This window comes from Acomys minous, assembly GCF_964271855.1.
Source record: "Acomys minous genome assembly, chromosome: 8".
Taxonomy (NCBI): Eukaryota; Metazoa; Chordata; class Mammalia; order Rodentia; family Muridae; genus Acomys; species Acomys minous.
In genome coordinates, this window is record NC_140489.1 from 35,007,929 (window position 1) to 35,020,357 (window position 12,429).

The window sequence follows — 12,429 nt, forward strand, 5'->3', positions numbered from 1 at the left end:
GTTTTGAACCTATGATAAGGTTTCTACTTTTTTGATCTTCCTTAGGAGGTCTACTCTCTGTTTTCTTCCGCAGGCTGGCTGAGAAACCCTGTGAGCCTGGACATTTTCTTCTTTTTTCTTTTCATGTTCTTTCTGTGAGATATAGGAAGGTGAAGGATTGGACCACAAGTTGAAACCTAAAAGACACAAGAACCAGGAAACTCTTCTATCCTGAGCTGGCAATGTAAAGAATTGATCTGGTCGGCCACAGCCCTGGACTTGGATTCTGGGTAAACGATAAAGTGCTAAAATGTTCACAGAGACAATACACAGCATCAAGAGAAGCTAAAATTGCATGTGCCTCGGCCATGTCTGGTTTAAATCTTCAAGCAGCAAGATGTTGAGACATCAGGATGCGGGTCTCTAGGCCCACAGAGGCCCCTCTGTGTGGCCCGTTTGGAAACAGCCCTACTTGCATCTGGGCTGAGGACCCTAGAAGGCCTTCCATCTTGTCCTCAGGTGTCTTCTTGGGCCAGTGGTTCTCATCCTGTGGGTCACAACCCCTTTGGGGGATTGAATGACCTTTTCACAGAGGTCACCTAAAACCATCCTGCATATCAGATGTGTACATTACGGTCCAGAGCAGCAGCAAAATTACAGTTGTGCAGTAGCAATGAAACTAATTTTAATGGTTGAAGGGTCAACCGCCACATGAGGAGCTGAATTAAAGGGTCGTGGCTTCAGGAAGGTTGAGAACATTGCTTCTCCTTTATGACCAGAATACTAGCACATCCCTCCACCTCCAGCCCAGTCAGTGCAACTGAAGGCCTGGAAAAACGAAGTGTCTTTCATAGAAACCTCTGCTTTAAATTAATGCCTACAATTGAGATTTATTTTCAGTTCTTCACTTAGAACAGTGTTTTCTGTGTTTGTAAAATGATTTAAAGCACTCAGTTCGTCTCTGGGTGTCTATGTCCTTCTAGCCGTCAATGATTATTACCGTCTGTTATGCAATAGGTCTTTTGTCCTGGGGAGCCAGTTAATTTGGCTCTAGTCTATGTGTTGTTTTTACTCCATTAGATATAAGCCAATAGTCTTATTCTGAAATTTCCACCCTGGAAAGAGAAAGAGTATGTCTTCAGTTTTTAATCCAGATTTCCTATGTTGGTTGCTACATCACATTTCAGAGTCAGTTCTAGTAAAGCCGCGGATGGTCTGTTGTTTCATGAGCGTTATGCTGTGGCTGCTTCTAACAGTGACATTATGCTTGACTGACTAACAGACACACAGTGTTCCCTCTGACTGTCTCGTCTACTTCCTTGTCCTTGCCGGGCTCATTGACTGGCTGGATCCAGTCTCCCATTGTCAGTGTTAATAAGAGTATGAGTGCTTTGTGACACGCTAGGCCGCTCACTTTTAGCGTGTCCGGTTGTTAAAATTGTACAGTCCATTTCTCCAAATGCCTCCTATGTCTTTACTGCGTTCTGCGTCTCCTCACTAGGTCCTCACTGCCACAGTTTCTGCTTTGAATCATCTTCCTGACTCAGTCTCATATTTTCAAGGATCTAAAAAGCAAGCCCTGTGTTTGTACTTGCTCCTGTGCACACCTTTCCAATGAATGCACATTATCATAATAGAGAAAAGGAAATATTAATGGGCCATGTTTTCAGTTAAGCTTTTTCCCTCTAAAATACTCACTAGCATTTTTATTATGTTTTAAAAGACAAATTTCACAGTAAATAGCAAGTTGTAAGTTAGGACAACTTTTATATTTGGGAAGAAGAAAGAAGGGAACCAGCAGGTGAGAAAAGGGGTCTAGAGAAAGGCGAATGGTTAAAATGTATGATCTACACAGAGCTCCCACAGTGTATACAGTTGTGCCAGCTAACATAAAGCTACTTCTGAGAATCTGTCGTCTTTCCTGCAAGTTCTAACATCTAGAATCACACTTGTATAAACAGATTGAACCATTTACTCATTGGCTGTATAGTTGCCACTCAGAAGACGAGCATCTCACTTCAAACGTTACCTCTAGAACAGTGGTTGTCAAACCGTGAGTCAGGACCCCTTTGGGGTCAAACGACCCTTTCACAGAGGTCACCCGTATATCCGATATCTACATTATGATCCATAGCAGTAGCAAAATTACAGTTATGAAGTAGTAACAGAAATAATTTCATGCCACAACGTGAGGAACTGCACTCAAAGGGTCGCAGCATTAGGAAGGCTGAGAACCACTGTTATATACCTTCCCGTGTACGCATTTAAGAAGAATATGAATTTCTCGGCATTGCAGAAATGTCCCCCAGTCCCAGCATACACCAGCTGTGCATATCACAGAACCAAAACCATGAACCAGAGAGGAAGAGAGCAAGCCAGTGTCACTTAGCATGTCATACTCTGCTCTGCACAAAGCCAGCATCAATGCTAAGAGGTACTTGACAGGTTAATTTGTCTCATCTCAGCCCTGGGCACTAGAACCTCACTCTCAAATCCTTCTTACATTAGTGATGTCCAGCTCTGACAGTGGCTATGAAGCCACTGTCACGTGTCACGGCCCCTTCCTTTGTGAAGACAGACAACAGCATTATTGCAAAGCCTGAACCGTGCGAGTGACGAGGTCATCAGTTCAGAGTAACAGGGGAGCCTATATGGACGCTGGGGTCATGTGTGGGTTGCAGGGACACCTGGTGTGTCCTCTCACACACTGTACCCTAGGTGGGCCCTATAAAGCATGGTGTCCCTTCTGCCCAGGCTTAGTGGCCTCCGTGAACCAGTGCGAGGCCAGGCTTGGAGATGTAGCAAGGCTGGAATCAGGTATGCTTCAAGCTCAGGAGGGGACAGACCTGTCCAGGTCCCTACAATGGGTGCAGCACTTGGGGGTGGGTAGGTGCCTCGGGACCATGTCTGGAGAGCTGGGCGGTGACTTCCGTGTAGGAAGTGAGCAGGGGCCTCCTGGCTGGGCATCTCCTTCCAGACTCCTAGTTGCTATGCAAGAGCAAGAGGACAGGAAACAGCTTCGGCAGCTACCGAAATGGACTCTCAGCTTAGCCAGACGAGGCTGGCTCTAGAGTATGAAGGGAGAAAAAAAAAACTGAACATTTCTTATACCCATTTTATGCAGTGTAACGATGACCTACTCCGTTACTGTAATGGATCCTGGCACTGATCCTTTCCCCTTTTCTCCCGGCCCTGACCCTTCCCCCTCACCCACCCGCCTCATTGGTTTTTGCTATTTGATTTGTTTTTATTTTTAAACACGAGCTCCCTTTGTAGCTCAGGCTGGACTCAGCCTTTATCAGATCCTCCTGCAGCAGCATCTGAGCACTGGGATTCCAAGCATGCGCCATTATCCCTGCTTTCCTCCAGTCCGGGAGTACAGTGAGCAGGTAGGGTAGGTAGGCATCACCTCTTGATGCTTCTGGGACTCCTGTAAAGGAAGGCATAGAGCCGGGCGTGGTGGCGCACGCCTTTAATCCCAGCACTCGGGAGGCAGAGGTGGGCGGATCGCTGTGAGTTCGAGGCCAGCCTGGTCTACAAAGTGAGTCCAGGACAGCCAAGGCTAACACAGAGAGACCCTGTCTCAAAAAACCAAAAAAACAAAAACAAAAACAAAAACAAAAAAAAAGGAAGGCATAGTACGTGTTTCTGCGCCTCAGCGCCTAGCAGTCTCTTAAAGATCACTGCCAGAACTCCTGGTAAAGAGTAAGAGCTGACTTCCTCCCTCCCTGACGAGCTGCAGCTTCCCAGAGGCCACCAGTGATATGAAGAGAGGTTTACAAGCTGGGAGAGCCTCCCGAGAGAGAAAACAATGGAATTTCTGGGACCCTCGCCACAGAGGCTCTTTCCCCCCACTCCTGACCCCCATCCTACCAAGACCTCCTCATTTGCCCAGTCCTTCCGCCTCCAGAAATTAAAAAAAAAATCTTTGAACGACACTGTACTCAACGAGTCAGCTTGGCCAGTCCCACTCTGACGCAGACTTTGACGGCGCTATGGCCCCGAGAAAGCCACCAGCTGGTAGCCCTGGATCTTCGCCTTCTGGAGCTTTAGAAGCTGCACGCTGGATTTGGCTGCCAGTCCAGACACAGACAGCAGAGGGCGCCCGCAGCCTGCTGTTGAGCCCTCAGGGTTGGACTGGGAGGGTCACTGTGTTCCGGAACCTACTGGCTCCGCCCACATTGATGCGACTCTGGGAAATTCAGAATTACTAAAGTGAATTACTCACACCCACACCCATAGTATCACCTCTCCTTGGCCCCACTGTGATTTCCCCAAAACTCAAGACTCTCTCGACTACAGCTCGCTCTCACATGTTCCCAATAAGCAGCCAACAAAGCCAGTTTGAGTAGCTCAAAGCTCATTTTTCCTAAATACCCTCCATTTTATTGACCACGTTGCGGGGTCACGGGTTTGGGCAGGGCTCCGCTGGGTGACCATCAAGGGGACTCTTCTACTCCACTGGGTCTGCCGGTCACTGGCACACAAGCATGCCGGTTTGCAAAGTTCAAGATGGCATAACAGCATTCCTACGAAACTTCACCGCCTCCTCCCTCTGAACTTCTTTGAACTGTTAATCTGTGGAAGTTAGCAAGATTGCCTTGAGAGCAGAAGTCGTTATGTGTGCAGCAGTAAGGAGACCTCCTTAGTGAGCCATCTAAAGGGGCCTGAAGTTGTTTTTGTTTCTTTGAAAAAGGGTGATGCTGTGTAGTTTAGGGTGACCTCAGACTTGAAATCCTTCTACTACCCCAGCCTCCCTCAGAGGTGGTGCTGAGGTGTGTGTGTGTGTGTGTGTGTGTGTGTGTGTGTGTGTGTGTGTGTGTGTGTGTGTGTGTGTGTGTAAGAGGGAGGGTGAGAGACAGAGACAGAGACAGACACAAACAGAGAGAGAGAGAGAGAGACAGAGAGAGAGAGAGACAGAGACAGAGAGAGACAGAGAGAGAGTCATTTAAGTAAATCTAAGCATAGCACGCTCCTTCTCTCTCTCTCTCTCTCTCTCTCTCTCTCTCTCTCTCTCTCTCTCTCTCTTTCTCTCTCTCTCTCTCTTCCTTCCTCCCTTCTCCTCCCCACTTCTAAGTGATGTTTAGGGGTGCTGAGTCTCAACAGAGCAACAAGTCACAATCTGGGATAAAATGCCTCTTATGAGATGTGAAGAAAAGATGGCTCCAACTCATACCCCAGGGAAGCCTGTGAGACTCCCAGCTCCTTGCTGGTTCAGCTCGCACAGGAACTGTTGGCACCCTGTGTTCACTTGACTCCTCAGCTTTCCAGATAAGGGCTGGGGATTTCTTGAGTGCCCCCCCCCAACCGCAATAATGTCTTAGACTTTGAGGGCTCCTGCTCTTCTCTTCTTCTTTCGGTGTCTTACACAGGCATTGATCATGGGTCCCGTGAACTCGGTAAAGTCATTCTCTCAGAGGGGCTACCTCAGGAGCTCACTGATGTGAGGGAGACCACACCTGGATGATGCTCATCACGGATTCCAAGTCTGTCTCTGCCTTGCCCCTCCCAACAGGAAAAGTCCGTCCCACCACTATACTACAGAACAGTCCAAAAGGAGGGCTAAAGTGGCAAGGTGACGTTGTCCCTAACTTGACACAGTGGTCACCCTGGACCTTTCAGGGAAGCTCAGCTTTCAACAGCACAGAAGCTATGGAGACAGAGTTGGGAGACACAGACTCTGATAAGCATTCACACAGGAAATTGCTGTCCCAATGCCTTTGAACAATATGCTTCTCAGAGGGGCACAGTGACACCAGGAGACACTCACTAAGGACACCTCAGATCTCTTTGTCTTTTGGCTTGGCTGAGGTTTCTCTCAATTCTACATCTGGTTGCTCCTTACAACTAGGCTGGTAGTCTGGCAAGCTAAGGATTTGGGTGCAGCTGGTTCAGGGTACTCAGGGGAGCTGGAGGTGGTTATAATGACAGATTCCCCATATTGAGTGTGTGTGTGCATGTGAGCACACATACCACACACACACCATATATACATGCACACATATACCACACAATACCACACTTGTACACACACATACACAAACATCTCACACATACACATTCCATACATACACACACCCACCACACATGCACATGCACACACCCCACATACACATATGCACACACACCATACACACACTCCACACACCACACACACACTCCACACATAAACATACCATGCACACACACCACACACATGTACACACACACCACATATGCACACATACCACGCACATGCACACACTCTATGCATGCACACACCACACCCCCCTAAACACATACACACACACACACACACACACACACACACACACACACACACACGAAGGACTTCACGCACAGCCAGGCTGCCTTTCAGTACACCAGGATGGCAGCAGAGGACGTCGTGTCTCTGAAAACTTGAATTCACTTCCCTGGCAACTTAAGACTGTCATTAGTGCTGCAGTGGAGTTCAGGAGTGAGACTTCCCAGTGCCACCTTGCTCCTCACGACCCTCCAGGCTCTTGCCCTTCTGGCAGCCCTTAGGTGTCCTCACAGAGGCCGTGGGGTAATTTAGGTTCTCTGTTGCTGTGATTAAAATGTGCACGCATACACACACACACATCACCCACTGACCAAAAGCAACTTGAAGAGGAAATGGTTTGTTTGGCTTACACGTCCACAGCACAGTCCATCCTGAAGGATGCCACGGCAGGAAGTCAGGGCTGGAACTGAAGCTGAGGTCACGGAGAAACACTGCTTTCCCCCTTGCTTCCGTGGCTTACCCAGATTGCTTTCTTATATACCCCAGGCCCACCGCAGCAGGAGTCACACTGCCTACAGCGGACTGGGCCCTCCCCCATCAATCACTCATTAAGAAAACGCCTTCCAGCTGGATCTTACAGCGGCGTTTTCTCAGTTGTAGCTCCCTCCCCTCAGATGACTCCAGCCTGTGTCAAGTTGACATAAGATAAGCCAGCTCACCAGGAGACTCCAGTTTGTGTCAGGTTGACAAAGCTAAGCAGCACACAAGGGGCCTTCAAATTCTACAAGCTTTGACTTTTTTTTTACAGGTGAGGGGAAAGTATGAAGAGCTGACTTTCCTAGTCCCTGGCCCTGACTGGCCAAGGCAAACTTCAGCACACATCAGCTCTTCCCTGGGCTTGCTACAATAGGCAGCCACTGAGAAGCCACTGAGATTCCTGGCCTTAGTTGCAAAGGAGACATGGGGTGAGTGCCAATGGCTTACCCTCTGTCGGTCTCTTCTGATGGTAAATCCAGCATTGATAGCTGCTTCTGAGAAGACAGGAGAGGGATGTGAGTTATCCGATCAACTACAGACCACCAGCCTCCAGGAGGAGAGATAGGAACTGGCCCCACTGTCCAGTTGTGATGCTCTCCGAGGCCTTGCCTTGTCCCCACGAGGACAGAAGGATGGGAGTTAAGGGCCCCCTGCTGAAGTCAGTGCTTGCCTGTGCTGTGCTTCTTATAGCTCCAACAGAAGTTTCTGGAAGTCTGCCCCCAATGGAGGATTTAGAGAGGAAGAAGCTGCCCTCAGTAGGGACCAAAGGAGAATGACAGGTCTGTTCTAAGGAGTGGCTTCTCTTTCCCCTTTGTTTGACAAGGTGTAGGGAAATGATAGTATCATTGTTCTGCACCTACATGTCCTAAAGAAGACCAGCATTTGCCACCCAGCCTGTGGAAGCCCTGAATACTGTGTCAAAAGCCCAGCTACCCTGCAGGAAAGAGTCCATGGAAGAGCTTCCAGATTATTACAGCTGGGAAAGGGATATCTGAGCCCTTCTACTGCCCCCACCAAAGTGTCAGGAATGCTGTTATGCCGTCTTGAACTTTGCAAACCGACCTGGTTTTGTGCCAGTGACCGGCAGACCCAGCGGGGTAGACGGAGCCCTGCCCAATCCCGTGACCCCGCAACGTGGTCAATAAAATGGAGGTTGTTTTTTGATAAAGTGATTAATTATGAGGTAGACTGCATCGTCCTAGGTATCTGGACTTCTGGCTGGAGGAAGAAGTCCCCATGGGAGCGCTGGCTCCCCAGTGCCCTTCTGTGGAGTACTGGCAGGCTGGCAGAAGCATCTGGACTCGGGCTATGGTTTACACTTGAGAGCTGGGCTTGTTATGTTTCTGTGGGTCTGTTGCTTTAGCAAGCAGACTGCAAGGACCTTGGGCACGGTGTTCCGACAGATGGGCTGAGAAGCGTAGACTAGAAACTCTCTTCTTTGTATTTAAAATTGCCAGGGAACTGGGGCCTGCATTGAAATCGTGGTTCCCACCTGTTCACTGACGATGCAGCGCCAGTATAGGGATGCCGCAGTTACACAGACGATGAGATGTGATTGAGTCCAAGGGGGGGGGGACCCAAAAAACTAGCATTGTTGTAGTTAGTTCTAAGGAATGTTGCACACATTATTTACAGTTGGTTTTGAAACAAAGGTTTTGATTGGCTTCCACCAAGCAAAGCTTCTTGGTTTAGAAAAAAGGAAATGCTGGGTGCAGTTTAGATGTGGTTGCGAATCATCTGGCACCGAGTAAACGACTGCCCAGGAGAGGCCCCTGCCTCATGATCTAATGGACAATCATAGAGGTATCTCAAGCCCAATAAGACTTCATTCCCATCCCTGTGGTAGCATGCTGCACTGTGCTCAATGGTTTTGTATCAGCCTGACACACACTAGCACCATCTATCTGAAGGGAGGGACGCCCTCTACTTTCTGGCCCTACTAGTGCCTGGCTCTTGCGTGCTCTATGGCAGGTAGGCTGTGTTGTGTTGGACTAAATTGTGTGGTGTAGAGCTTCTTGCTGTTCCCCGAGAGGATCCAGATGTCAGATTTCTGTCTTCGTTTGTGTGATCCTTCTGAACACTCTTCCTCCGGGCCTCCTCCATCTTGTCCATGGCAGCTCTGTCCTTTACCCCTCTGAAGGAAGCTCCCCAGGGTTTTAGGGGGGTAATCTCTCCTTAAGGACCCATCATGTTGTCCCTTATACCACCCTGGCCCCCACCGTGGCAAGGCCCTTCCTCTCTCCTAAGAGAACTCATTTCTGAACCATGGCAGTGAGGGGGAGCCTCCCGAAGCCAAACATCACTCTCTCACGTCTAACAGGACCGCAAGCCTCCATGGCCTCTAGCTCTGTCCTGGAATTGGACAGGAAGGCCTTTCTCTGAAGTGAAATGCGTGTGAGAACCATCTGTATGAGGGAGGGCATGGCGGCACTTTAAAACATCTCCCGCAAGAGGCCGTCCTCACGTCCCCTGATATTTTGGGACAGTCTCAGCCGGCATCTCTGCTCTTCACCTCCCAGCACTGATCATCCAATGGCGTCGCTACTGCACGCCGAGGCTCTGCAAAGGGAGCTGTTCACTGAGCCTGTGGTTTTGCAATGGTTCTAGCATCACTGACCTAGCTTTCAGTCCCAGCTCCACATTCGTCCGCTATTTTGCTGGAAATGATTTGACCTCCCAAAGCCTCTGCTTCTATAAATGGGGACATTCATAGACCTCATCCTGTCGCTGGGCTGCCGTGAGAACTCAATGGGATAATATACGTAAGTGGTTTTATCATTAACATATGCTTTATAGGACTATTTCATAATGGAGGAGAGCTCAGAAACCACAGTGCTGCAGCAAGAGATGGAAAAATTGAGATTTTTTTTGTTGTTGTTGTTCTAGTAAATAACAGAAGAACCGCTATTTTCCAGTGTTTCAGTGACTGCCACCTGGGAAGATAAAGTTGGCTTTGTGGGTACAATGTGAAGTGATGGACCCACAAAACTTAAAGGGAAGTGATTTTTCTCTAAATCAAAAGGACTTAAAAAATAAACAAATTAGGGGCTATGGATATGGCTCAGTTGAATTTGATCCCCAGAGTCCACATAACTGGCTTGGAGCAGTAAAATATTCTTATGATTTCAGCCCGGAGAGGGGGAGACAGGTAGATCATGGAGGGGGCTCACAGCCGACTTTGTGAGCTCCAGGCCAGTAAGAGAACTACATCATTAGACAGACAGACAGACAGACAGACATAGATAAGTGGTGGTCAGCAGCTGAGGAATTGCATCCCAGGTTAGTAACCTCTGGCCTTCACATTCATGCACATAGACATGTGCACACACATTTGTACCTTCACCTATATGGATGTGCACACACACACACACACATACACACACACACACACACACACACACAATCACAGCTATAATGTGCAGCCTCAAGCAGTGGTGGATATACACAAGCACAGGTGGCTGGCCATGGAGCAGGAAAGTAACGAGGTAATGAACTCAGACTGGGTAGAACCTTCCCGGTCCTAATTCTGCCTCATAGTTCTAAGGTTTAAGAGAGATAATGGTCAAGTCGGGCATGGTCTCTCTCTCTCTCTCTCTCTCTCTCTCTCTCTCTCTCTCTCTCTCTCTCTCACACACACACACACACACACACACACACACACACACACACACACACACCTTTAATCCCAACACTCAGGACTCAGAGGTAGGCAGATTTCTGTGAGTTCAGGGCCAGCCTGGTCTACAAAGTGAGTCTAGGACAGCCAGGGCTACACAGAGAAACCCTGTCTCCAAAAAAACAGAAGGGGGGGGGGAGGGAGGGAGGGAGAGAAAGAGGGAGAGAAGGAGGGTCCATTAAAGATAGAGGAAATGATATCTTTGTCAACTGGCTGCAAGCTGACCCTTGACCCCAACCTCAGAAACCACCCCAAATCCATTGACCTTGAAAACAAAAATCTAGCCGCTGTACCTTTAACCCACTGATCCTGATATTTGCTTCTAGGGTCACAAAGAGCAAAGCTGGGTTCTCTTTCACCCAGCAACCCACCGAACACTTGTCGTGAGCAATGAGCCTATGACCTCTCCTCCCCTCCCCCAACAACCCACCCTCAGTGCCTGACCCACAGCCTAGCTCCTGCTACAGCTGCTGCCCCATTTACTGTGTTTGCTTAATAGGCATAGCCTCATTAATTTGAAATGTGACTACCCTGGGTTTACCTTCGCACCAGGAAAACATTGGGTAAGCGTATTTACTGTCTAAGATCGCGAAGCAATGGTTAAGCTTCTTATTTTGAATACTTGTAAGCACTTTAGAAAAATTACCAGGTCAGATACTAATCCATCCTACCTCTTCAGGAAGGCAAGCGACTGAGGAACCACCTCCCCGCAACTATTGGTAGAGCCTAGTTTCCTATTTGAATTTGCGATAAAACTTCCTTCTTAACTGTGTTTCCTCAGAGGGCTTCATTCCCAGGAACTCAGGCCTGGGAAGGTTGGTGTGTGTACACCTGTGCTTCCTGCGGTGGCTTGAGACAGGAAATAACTTCCTTGGGTTTGTTAGCAAGATCCAGGGTACATGGTGTGTGTGTGTGTGTGTGTGTGTGTGTGTGTGTGTGTGTGTGTGTGTGTGTGTGTGTGTGTGTGTGTGATGATCTGGGAGTCCTTACAGCACGTCCCTCCTGAGCCACTTGTGTTTGCAAAGGAAGTCTGCTTTTATTGATACAGACACTGTGGGGTTCCTTTCTTTGATGTTAAATTAGGAAATGCCTAGGAGAGCTGTGGCTGGAGGTGCGCACTAGAGACCCTGGGTATGCTAGCAAGGTCTAGGCCTTGTGGGAAGATGGGCCCGCTGAAAGCACACAGCCCTTTGTAGGGAAGAGGAAACACAGATGCACCAGTAGGATGTGTGGGCACACTTACCTAGAGAGGCCTAAGCTTTTTGGGGGGGAGGGGTCACCACAGTTGACCATGGGTCATGACAAGTCCACAGGGAGGGGTGAGATGAGCTGAGACTGTTTAGTGGCTGGGCTGTGAAGGCTGGCTGAGGCACTGAAGAGGCAGGCCGATACAGGCTCCGTGGAAGGAAACCTGAGAGGTGCCTGTTCCTAGGGCTGAACGGGAGTGTGGTAAAGGGCAGACGGAGAAGGGTAATGAGAGAAGGGGAAAGGTGGGGCTGACTCAGACACACAAAGGCAAGATGGAAAACGTCTGAAATAAAAGGATGTAGGTCCGGAAGGGCATCATACTCCGTCCGGTCCAGGGAGGACAATGTAGAGAGAAGAGTAACAAAGGACCAGGGCAGTGATTATCATCTTAGTAAGCCAGCCAGTGCCCTGGAGTCTTTGGGCTAAACTTTGTGCAGAGGATACAGAGGATAAACAGCCCCTTCCTATCTCTGTCCTCTCTCTGGCCAGAGACAGAGGAAACGGGCGATTGTACCGAGTGAGCATTTGGGCAAAGCTCTCTAAATGTAGATCAGGTATGAGGGCAGCTGGGAAACTGACTCTTGGAGATTTGGGCACTAAGAGTGGGCTGACTTCAGAAGCGGCCTACTTGCCTTCAATACTCCCAGCCTGGAACCCACCAGCCCAGTTTCTATACCTCCCGGTGGCCATCTGCTGAGGTCCTGAGTCAGGAGCTCAACTGCCACCCTGGGCTCCCCTGTCCTAA

The 12,429-nt window shown here is 49.0% G+C and overlaps 1 long non-coding RNA gene across 1 annotated transcript in view; it reads right to left on the minus strand.

The window, feature by feature from the left end:
• LOC311603901 overlaps positions 1-6,763 on the minus strand; it is a 52,808-nt gene extending 46,045 nt beyond the window's left edge. The window contains exon 1 of the long non-coding RNA XR_014781315.1: positions 6,634-6,763. This is a non-coding gene — a long non-coding RNA (uncharacterized lncRNA). The remainder of the gene's footprint in view (positions 1-6,633) is intronic.
• Positions 6,764-12,429: the final 5,666 nt, after the last annotated feature.